Here is an 11,245-nt window from a genome sequence, read left to right on the forward strand (position 1 = left end):
TCTAAAATATAAATCTTTAAATAAAAATAGACATTTAAATAAAAAAAGTCGGTATTACAGCACATGGAAACTGTGGTGTCTAAATGTGGCATATCTGAGAGTCCGATGGGGACCCCAAGCGTGGGTCCATGATTGGGTGGAAGCCAGTCAAGTGGGCACTGAGAAGAATTCACCTGAGGCAGAGCAAAGGTATTAGAAGTTTATTGAATACACTGCAAGAGAGCAGCAGGCAGGACAGCAGAGGAGAGGCTGTCTGTAAGGAGACAGTAGTGGGGGCTGTGTTTAAAGGGGGAAGGTGAGGTTTATGGGAGCTTATCCAATTTTCCCTTTTCTGGTCACTGTACCTGGTTGTCAGTAGCCCGGTGGTTGGTCAGGGCCCATGGCTACTTTGAGGTGGGTCCCCTGATGGGCCTGTCTGTATTCAGCCATAGGGGCGCTGGGGGCCCTTTCTCCATTCCTTTGATCAAGTCTGCTTGCCTAAAAGCAGCCTCAACAGAAACTATAGGTGATTTAACTTCATTTATATCCACTGTATTTTCATAATTAGATTTCTATTCTGCATTACTGTTCTCAGACCACAAGAAAACACCAGTGACAGTGTGTCCTTTGGTGTGCCTTGGGCACTGAGATCAATTTGTTGGCATACACCCACTGTTAACTGCTTTTATTGGCTTGTTGCTCTTTGTCAGATTCCTCCCCTATAGTGTTCATATTCCCCGTCTTACATTTGTACAGACCTTAGGTGTATGGAGTAATATGCAGAAACCGTCACATTTCAGATGGAAACTTCTTTCTCCTGAGTTTCTTTTGCTTGGAGTCTTTCTTTCTTTTAACTCCACCCTTATATTTTATCGAAACGGCAAATACCATGAATTAACCCAGCTGTTGACTTGAATTATAAAAGTAACATGATTCAACATGAAAATAAGAAACTTTCTACAAATCTCTGACAGTAATAAATTGCAATATATAATGTATGTAGGAGTCCTACAGAGCAAAAAACTCATGTGAAACAAAAATATTTTAATACCCTTAAAATCCAAATTTTTCTTGAAAATCCTTCATGACAAAGCATCTCAAGTCAGAATGAAGCCCTCAGTCAAGCATTAGGAAGCTACATTACAGCTATTTAATGTACAAACAGACCTCTTTCCCCAGTCACTTCCATCTAATGTCTGTTTCCAGAATCATACAGACTTAAGCTTCTCTTCACCCCACGCCACGATTTCTTCAGGCCCTGAAAACTGAATTTGTTGAACACCAGAAATATGACATTGTATAAACCAAAACATTTTGTTGTTGACCCTCTGTAAGTTCTTCACTTAGTCCATCTGCAGCTATGACTCTTCGACCAGTTCCTTTCTCTCCTTTCATAGCCTCTCTGAATTTCTGAAAGGATAATTTTAGAAGTTCAACAGAACCGTCACAGCCTGAGGTCAGCATGGCAAAGAGAACATCTTCTCCCTTGACTGTCCTCCGTTTCTCTTGATGACATCTTTCATTTGCTTCAGATGTTATAAAGCTGATGAGCTCCCTTACTCATTTTTTTTTCCCTTACTCATTTTTGAACACAGTCCTTGGCATTTTACAATCTTTCCCGTTTGAGGTATGACATTTTTCATGATCCTTGCTACATTTGCAGTTGGAAGATAGATATCTTGTTCTCTGAAACTGTCTTTTGAACCATTTGTATCTTCATGATCATTCACGCTGTGCTCAGTGGCATCATGAGGCTGAATCACATAGTGGCTTCCTCCCATGTAGTGTGCAACTGTGCCTAGTAGAGAAGCATCTGTCGTAGCGCTATCGCCATTGGTTGTCACGAAATACTGTGAGAACTGTGTTGTCAGTGGTGTTCAGAAACACTTTTCTAAAAAGGGGTCTGATCTGGGGCGCCTGGGTGGCTCAGTGGGTTAAAGCCTCTGCCTTCGGCTCAGGTCATGATCCCAGAGCCCTGGGATCGAGCCCCGCATCGGGCTCTGTGCTCCGCATGGAGCCTGCTTCCCCCTCTCTCTCTGCCTGCCTCTCTGCCTACTTGTGATTCTGTCTGTCAAATAAATAAAATATTTTTTTAAAAAAAGGGGGGGATCTGATCTTTGCCCACCTTCAACCTTTGAGGCAAGTCCAGGGACCACAAGCCGCCAGATGCCTGCATTTTTTACGTGTAAGCCAAACTGCGGGGAGACCAAATCCACTCCTTCCTCCCGGGCACCTCCGTTCCTACCCAGGCAGGATCCCAGGCTGGCCCTAGCCCCACCGCCCCCGTGGGCTGACTATCGGGCCCACCGTGGCGCGCGGCGGCCCACCGTGGCGCGCGGCGGCCCACCGTGGCGCGCGGCGGCCCACCGTGGCGCGCGGCGGCCCACCGTGGCGCGCGGCGGCCCACCGTGGCGCGCGGCGGCCCACCGTGGCGCGCATCCCCCTACTCCTTGACCCAGGCCCCAGCCCGGCGCCCAACGCCTGCCAGGCATCTACCCGCCCAGGGCACTGGGGCAAAGCTGCCGGGCCCTGTCGTTCCCCTGCTAGCTGTTGGGAGCCCCCCACCCCCACCCTGACTCTGTTCACCAGCCTTGCTAAGGGCCCAGGGTCGGGAATGGGGTCCAGGTCAGTGTCTCCCACCCAGCTCACCGCACAAAATGGAGCCGGCTGGGGTGCCATTGAGAGGAGGTCTGACGGTGCCCTGGGAGCTCCCTCCTCAGCCTCCAGCCAGGAGCTCCTCTGAGCAAGAGGCAGCTTTACCTGCCTCCAGCAGCACAAAGCTGCCCGCAGCCGGAGCAGCCTGCCCCATTCTGGCCCCAGCCCGGTGGGGGGGGGGGGGCAGGTGTAGCAGGAAGGCCAGTGGCACTGGCCATGGCACCGTTGGGGACAGGCACGAGCTGGTTTTCTTTCTTTCTTTCCCTTTCTTTCTTTCTCTTTCTTTCTTTCTTTCTTTCTTTCTTTAAAGATTATAGTTGCTGGGTGCCTTGGTGGCTCTCTGGGTTAAGCATCTGCCTTTGGCTCAGGTCAGGATCCCACAGTCCTGGGATGGAGCCCTGCGTCTGGCTCTGCACAGCGAGAGTGTGCTTCCGCCTCTCCCTCTCCCCCTCCCCCTGCTTGTGTTCCCTCTCTTGCTGTCTCTCCCTCTGTCAACAATAATAACATAACTTTAAAAATAACTTTAAAAAGATGGCATTTATTATTTGATAAAGATAGCAAAAGAGCAGTGGCGGAGGGTGACCAGGGAGTCAGATCCGGGGCTCAATCCCAGAACCCTGGGATCACAATTTGACCTGAAGGCAGGCAGTTAACTGAGCCACCCAGATGCACCTTTCTTGTATTCTCTGAGGAAAAGAACAAAATCAGAGAAGTGCAGATAAAATTAAATTTCCTTTTACTTCCAGCCCATTGATAAGCATTTGAGATAGGCACAGTGTGACATTCCTCAAGGAGTTCACAATGGTGGCAATGTTGTTTTGTTGGAGGCAAAAAGTAACCTTAGCTTGACATGAGCCAGACCTCTAGGATCCTGTAAGTCCTCTTTAACATAGGATAATCCCTTTGAAAACTTTCTTTATCTCTACCCCCTAAATATATGTTGGCCATCATCCCCCAAGCATAGAGCCCACTGATAGATATCTGAAGGGTCCATGACTAAGGTTTTACAAGATAGTCATACATGACCTCATCATGACACCACCTTCAAGATCCTGGAAACCTTGCTTCCAAATTCGTTAGAGACTTCTATTGTTCCCTCAACCCCCTCCTCCACTGAACATACATCATCAGTCAGTGCTCACAAACCCAGTATAGCTCTTTCTAACCACAGGTCCAGTCCCCATATTTAGTAATACCACTTTCTTGCACCAAAGACATCTCAATAACTATTTCTTCATCATTCACTCCTGAACCCCAATATTTCTTTTTTTTTTTTTTTTTTTTTTTTTTTTTTTTTTTTTTTAAAGATTTTATTTATTTATTTGTCAGAGAGAGAGAGAGAGAGAGAGAGAGTGAGCACTGGCAGACGGAGGCAGAGGGAGAAGCAGGCTCCCTGCCGAGCAAGGAGCCCGATGTGGGACTCGATCCCAGGACGCTGGGATCATGACCCGAGCCGAAGGCAGCTGCTCAACCAACTGAGCCACCCAGGCGTCCCTGAACCCCAATATTTCACATCAAAAAACATCTCAAGAAGTCTTTCTCGACCATTGGCTCCTGTCCCACATCCCTGTTTGCACTGAACAGGGAGAGCTCTCAACTTTGTGTAATTGATATATTTGACTTTGGGGGTGGAGGTTCTTAGGCAGTCAGCCCTCTTGTCCCATTGGTTTTTCTTTTCTCCACACTAATGTCATGGACATACACTTCTTCTTCTTCTTCTTTTTTTTTTTTCAAATAACAAGTTGGTTTTTTGTTTTTTTTGTTTTAAGATTTATTTATTTGATGGAGAGAGAGAGAGAGAGATATCACAAATAGGCAGAGAGGCAGGCAGAGAGAGAAGCAGGCTCCCTGCTGAGCAGAGAGCCTGATGTAGGGCTCGATCCCAGGACACTGAGATCATGACTTGAGCAGAAGGCAGAGGCTTAACCCACTGAGCCACCCAGGCACCCCTGGACATACACTTCTATTTAGTTCTTTGTGTTTTCAGAAAAAGAGAACAATCATATAATTAACATTTATTTAAGATTATTTATTTGTTTATTTGACAGAGATCACAACTAGGCAGAGAGGCAGGCAGAGAGGGAAGCAGGATCCCTGCTGAGCAGAAAGCCAGATGCGGGGCTCCATCCCAGGACCCTGAGATCATGACCTGAGCCAAAAGCAGAGGCTCAACCCACTGAGTCACCCACATGCCCCCATAATTAACATTTTGAGGGTCTTAAAATCCTGAAATATAATAGAGCACAAATGACCATCGAAACAAAACTTTTCAATGAAATACCATGTTGAGGAATCATGGATTAAAATGGCCAAGAAAGGAGCACCTGCGTGGCTCAGTGGGTTAAATCCTCTGCCTTCGGCTCAGGTCATGGTCCCAGGGTCCTGGGATCGAGCCCCACATAGGGCTCTCTGCTCGGCAGGGAGCCTGCTTCCCCTCACCTCTCTCTCTGCCTGCCTCTCTGCCTACTTGTGATCTCTGTCAAATAAACAAAGTCTTTTTAATAAATAAAGAAATAAACAAATAAATAAAATGGCCAAGAAATAATTCTTGAAAGCTTGTATGGTAAAACTTAGGAAATTCATTTGAGTAGCACAGGATCCATGGGCAGAAAGAGCTGCAGTTTGGCTGCATGAAGTTCATGGTTCTATGCTAAGTGTCCTTGAGGAAGGGGCTGTGCGGGGTGTATGAGGTCATAAGTGTTTCTTTGAATTTGTACGTGTAAAACTACTTTTGCAAGATTTGTCAGGCATTTATTCACTTCGATATTAACTCTAGGTGAGATGTATAGGCAGTCACGAGATCCACTGAGAATGTAGCAGTTTACTCTTATTTGATGGTTCTAAAACTACGGAGCCTATAGGTCAGCCTTCTGGGCTACAGGTAAACATGTTTTGCTTCTAGCCCTCAGCCTCGTAGACTCAGAAATAAGAGTTGTTTAATTTCTGTCATTCTATGCGTTTATGCTGATAATGTGAATAAAAGAAGAATCACCATCCACAAAGCTATTTATGAGTGTCATGTCATTGAAATGTTGCATAATAGTCACCATGGCCATTTTCTACTCTATTACTTTTAATGTGTATATAACTACTTTCTAAATGTATGGATGTGGGGCACCTGGGTGGCTCGGTCATCAATCATTTCCCTTCAGCTCAGGTCGTGATCCCAGGGTCCTGGGATCGAGCCCCACATCGGGCTCCTTGCTCAGTGGGAAGCCTGCTTCTCCCTCTCCCACTCCTCCTGCTTGTGCTCCCTCTCTCGCTCTGTCTTCCTCTGTCCAATAAATAAAGAAAATCTTTTTTACAAAGTATGGATGTGTGCATGAAAAGTAAATAGGTAGATCAATTGGGTACCTGGGTGGGTCGGTTAAATAAATGCCTTTGGCCCAGGTCATGATCCTGGAGTCCCAGGATCGAATCCCAAATAGGGCTCCCTGCTTTTTGGGGCGTCTGCTTCTCCCTCTGACCCTGCCCCCTCTCGTGCTCTCTCATTCTCTCTCAAACAAACAAACAAAATGTAGATCAATTTTATTTGGATCCCTTCTTGTTTCCCTCATGCTTCTCCACTTTGATACCTGCTGTGAACACTGCCTTAAGGTCCTCTCTGTATATTGACCTGCATGTCATTTTAGATGGACTCTATAAAGGTCAGACAACCTGGGTGAAAACCCAATCCCTTCCATGTTACGGGATGTTCAACAAAATAGTCCCAAAAAAATAGAAAGATAATGTGTGTATTCTGAGATTTTTATTATTCATACCCATTAATTTATGAATCACTTTTAGATGGTCTCCGGTAACTAGGAAATGGTGAGAAAGGATTGTTGTTGGCTTTCTTGCTCTTCCAGCAGAATCTATAATGGCTATAAAACCCATTCAGGGAACACCTGGATGGCTCAGTTGGGTAAGTGTCTGCCTCTAGCTTGAGTCATGGTCCCAGGATCCTGGGCTGGAGCCATGCATTGGGCTCCCTGCTCAGGGGGGAGTCTGCTTATACCTCTCCCTCTGTAACCCCTGTCTTCCTCAAGTTGTCTCTTGTGTTCTCTCTCTGAAACAAAAAAAGATTAAAAAAAAAACAATTAAAAGCATTTTTGCCTATTCTAAATCCTCCAAGAGTTCTTGCCTTAGAGTTCTACCTCTTTCTTCAAAACTTTATCCCTTTGCCCATAGGCTACTGCCTTGTTAGAAAGGTAGACTCTAGGCACCTGGGTGGCTCAGTCAGTTGATCAACTGCCTTAGGGTCAGGTCATTATCCTGGAGTCCCAGTATCAAGTCCATATTGAGCTCACGGCTCCACGGGGACTCTTCTTCTCCCACTGACCTTCTCCCCTCTCATACTCTCTCACCCTCTCTCTCTCAAATAAATAAATAAAATCTCAAAAAAAAAAAAAGGAAAGAAAGAAAGAAACACAGACTCTGATCCCACCCCAGTACTCCTGAACAGAATATGCATTTTCACAACATCTCCAGTGCACAGTTTTGAAGTTTAACCCACTAGGAGATTCCACCTAAGAAACAGACACAACTATCTGTACGATGTAAACACAATGGTAAAAAATGTGTATGCCAAAAAAAAAACAAACAAAAAAAAAGTGTATGCCTGTGTTGATGCCTTCATTTGACAAGTTATCTTGAAGAAACATAGAGTATTAATAATGGTTTTGTGGATCCTGTGCCATCCTCTTATCTCAAAGTTAGAGAATCCTTTAGAGCATATTACTGTGTTAGAAATTATCTTCCTGTGTAAAGTAGAAAAATCACCTAAGCCAGAACTAGTTGTCCTTGTATAATTGAACTAACATGAGTTCACTGATTGGTGAGTCAGAAAGTGTACTCGGTAAGGGTTGTCACACCAAAAAAACCCTGCAATTTGCAGCAAATAAGGAGGTAACAGTAAATAACTTCCAAAGTAGAGATATACAGAGCAAGGGAGAATGATTTCTTTTTATTTAGGGTTAGGGTAGATATTTAGAAAGTGGATCCTTGTCATCTTCCATAGAGCTGGGCATAAGGGGGCACAAGTGCCTCAAGAAAACACTTCTCTACGTGCTTTGCATTTTACCTAAATGAGTTTGTGCTCCTCCTTGGGTGGAGATTTTAAACTATAATGAGATAAAGGGAACTAACTAACTCCCTCTTTCCTCAAGTTGTCTCTTAGGTACATTATGAACTCTGCCAATGGCCACTTGATGACTGTGGTATTTATTGCAGGGACAGCTCACATTCAGGGATGTGGCCATAGAATTCTCTCAGGAGGAGTGGGGACTCCTGACCCACACTCAGCAGCAACTGTACAGGGTTGTGACGTTAGAGAACTACGGACACTTCCTCTTCTTGGGTGAGGAAGACTCCTTCCAGATTTCCAAACCCCACTCAGAGTTTTGTCCCTTCCTGTGAAGACTGTCTCTTTGGAGATTCCTCTTTGAACACTGGAATTCAGATCCAGGCAGAAAGGGAAATAAGTAGGGGTTTGTACATGTAGAGAAGAAACTTCATGATGTGTCCTTTTCAGATTTACCTTCCCTTCCTTAAGGGAACATCATCGCTTCTGTAGATGAGTGTCAGTTCCAAATACCGAGGGGCATAAAATGAGTACTTCTCACATCTTCTACTTCAATTTCCACTCTTTATTATTGTATCTCATACTTGGAAGTGGAGGTCAGGATGTGAACATTGGAAATCCCTCCTTCATATTGTAAAGGGGCTGTTTTTCAGCAGCATTTGGGAAAACATGTTCTTGATTTTGCAGTGTCCTCTCTTCTCTCCTGAGCACAGTCATAATTGAAAGTTAGAATCTCCAGCTGTACTCCTTTCCTTTCTTTTCTTTTCTTTCTTTCTTTCTTTAAGAAAGAGAGAAAGGGCAAGGGGGTGGGGAGGGTCAGAGGGAGAAGCAGACTCCCCACTGAGCAGGGATTCCTGATGTGGGACTCCATCTGGGACTCGATCTGGGACTCCAGGATCATGACCTGAGCCGAAGGCAGTGGCTTAACCAATTGAGCCACCCAGGCGCCCCACCTTTCCTTTTTTTCTAATAAATAGGTCTCATTGTGTCAAAGCCAGACTTGGTCTCCTTTTTGGAACCAAAGAGGGAGCCTAGGGATGTGATGAGAAAGGATACTGTATCCCTCCATCCAGTAGGTGGGAATGAATGAGGCAGGTGACAGAGGGGAGGTCCAAATGCAAAGGAAGATGATAGACCTTAAACTGTGGTTTGAGTAGCTCTCTGAATAGAAATTAGTTTAGAAGCGTAGTGTTTTTTCTCTCTTTCTTACAGAGGGGCAGATGCCATCCACCATTCTTGGTCTCTCATTCTCTAAGGATTGTCCTTCAGCTCCAGTCATGGTCCATCACATTCACAGGGAGGGCCTCCATAATCTGAGAGTTTTTCCATTGCTTTGAGGGCCCTGCAGAAATCTCCCTATTTCTGAGGAACTCTATGTTTAGCCCTTTGCAAGTTGTGTTTTTCCTCCTCTGAGAAATGTGTCGGGTCATGGTTGACATATTGGAGTTTAGTGCAGAAATCCAGGAACAGTGGAGACAGATACCATATGTTTTCTGGTTTATGCTTTCCAATGTTATGGAGGCTATCATCTGAACTCTACAAAACTGAGACTCAGTAACTTTGTCAGATAACAAAGCACCTCCATGAAATGAGAAAAATCTAATGCTTTCTTTCCCTTCACAAGTATTTTTGGGGGATGCCTGGGTGGCTCACTGGTTGGGCGCCTGCCTTTGGCTCAGGTCATGATCCCAGAATCCTGGGATCAAGCCCCGCATCAGGCTCCCTGCTCCTCCGTGGGAGACTTGCCTCTCCCTCTCCCACTCCCCCTGCTTGTGTTCCCTTTCTCACTATCTCTCTCTCTGTCAAATAAATAAATAAGGTCTTTTATAAAAAGTTTTTTTTAATATTAACTAATATAGAAATCTCCACTCTGTGTTCCATTCCTCAGTGTTGAAATAACATAGAATTCCTACCTAAATGAATGCCACAGGGGAGTCAGAATATTTGGATCTCAGAATCTGTAGCTTTTAATAATGTCTCAGTTGCTACCTTATTAAAAATTGCATCAGTTCTTAATTCTGTCTTGTATGAAGCTCCTGTGACTTTTTCCTATGTGTTTTCATTTTCTAAATAGTTATATATAAGCATCCTCTTTTTTTTTTTTTTGATCAAAAGTTCTGATAGGACGTAAGCATGTGCTTTATAAGAAGTGAGGTAATTAGTAAAATCCCCCTATTTAAGGAAAAATTTTTGTTCATAAATTTTTTACTTCACTAAAAATTAAACATGTACTTTTCATCTACTTTCCTCAGAATGTATCTGAATTTCATCCCAAATATTTATGTTTTATGAAGTTGTCAGGATATTTTACACATTGTTGGTGTTTATTTAGAAATGAGCAGATTAAGGTGTCTGGGTGACTCATTTAATTAAGCATCTGCCTTCACCTCCTGTCATGATCTAAGGTTTCTGGGATTGAGACCCAGGTCTGATTCCTGCTCAGTGGGGAGCCTGCTTCTCCCACTCCCTCTGCACCCCCCCACCCCTGCTTGTGGGCTCTGTCAAAAAAATAAAGTATTTTAAAAAACAGAAATGAAAGGATTTTAATTTGCTTGGTTCCAAGGAATGAGTTATATCTTAGATTCAGATAAAAGGAGGAATATATTAATATCATGATACTTTTTTTTCAAGTCTTTTAAGCACTTATTTGTAAAATTATCATTAGACTCTTTTTTTGGTGAATTTTAATGAATTTAAAATTTGTCAGTGAAGGCCTATCAGTAATTCAAATGCTTGTTTCTCTTGCATACACAGTTTAAAATTATATTTATTTAGTAGTTTTCTTACTAAATAATTCATGTTTTTTAATGTAGAAATTTGGGTTCAATTTGGTTTTACTCTGGCTTTGCAATTCCATAATCATGCACTTCCTTTTGTCTGGGACTCTCCAGAACATTAGTTACTTCTGGTTTCCTTATTAACTGTGTATCTTGATATAGGATAACAATTTTTAAGTCTAGATTTGAAGACAATGTGCGTTTACTCAAATATGAATCCACTTTATGCCCTTTGCCAAAAACATTATGTATTTGTCTGTATCACTATCACCCATACATACTTTGTGACTCATCTTGTATATTTCTTTCACTGGTTAGTGGTCAGTGTATACTGCATCATGCCTACATGAGTTGTCATGATAGAAATAATATCATCATCTATTTACTGGTGGATTTTTATTCTCCTTTCGTAAGAGACACTTTTGAAAAGTAATTTTGAAACACTTCCTAGGGCACCTGGGTGGCTCAGTGGGTTAAAGCTTCTGCCTTCGGGCTCGGGTCGTCATCCCAGGGTCCTGGGATACAGCTCCACATAGGGCTCTCTGCTCCGTGGGGAGCCTGCTTCTTCCTCTCTCTCTGCCTGCCTCTCTGCCTACTTGTGATCTCTGTCTGTCAAATAAATAAATAAATAAAAATCTTAAAATAAAAATAAACTGATAGTCTCAACTGCATCCAAAATTATTCTACTTATCTCCATTCCTGCACCCACCTTGTTTCTGATATCACAGATTCTATCTTTTATGTTGTGTGCTTTATTACCTATATTTATGCT

At 43.6% G+C, this 11,245-nt stretch overlaps 1 pseudogene across 1 annotated transcript; it reads right to left on the reverse strand.

The window, feature by feature from the left end:
• Positions 1-1,187: 1,187 nt before the first annotated feature.
• On the reverse strand, positions 1,188-2,418 carry LOC308358429 (nuclear transcription factor Y subunit beta-like; annotated as a pseudogene). Its single transcript has 2 exons — positions 2,287-2,418; positions 1,188-1,838 (listed from the first exon to the last, which is right to left on the reverse strand). The product of its transcript is annotated as a nuclear transcription factor Y subunit beta-like (transcript).
• Positions 2,419-11,245: the final 8,827 nt, after the last annotated feature.

Source organism: Martes martes, assembly GCF_963455335.1.
Source record: "Martes martes genome assembly, chromosome: 17".
In the NCBI taxonomy this organism is placed as follows: domain Eukaryota; kingdom Metazoa; phylum Chordata; class Mammalia; order Carnivora; family Mustelidae; genus Martes; species Martes martes.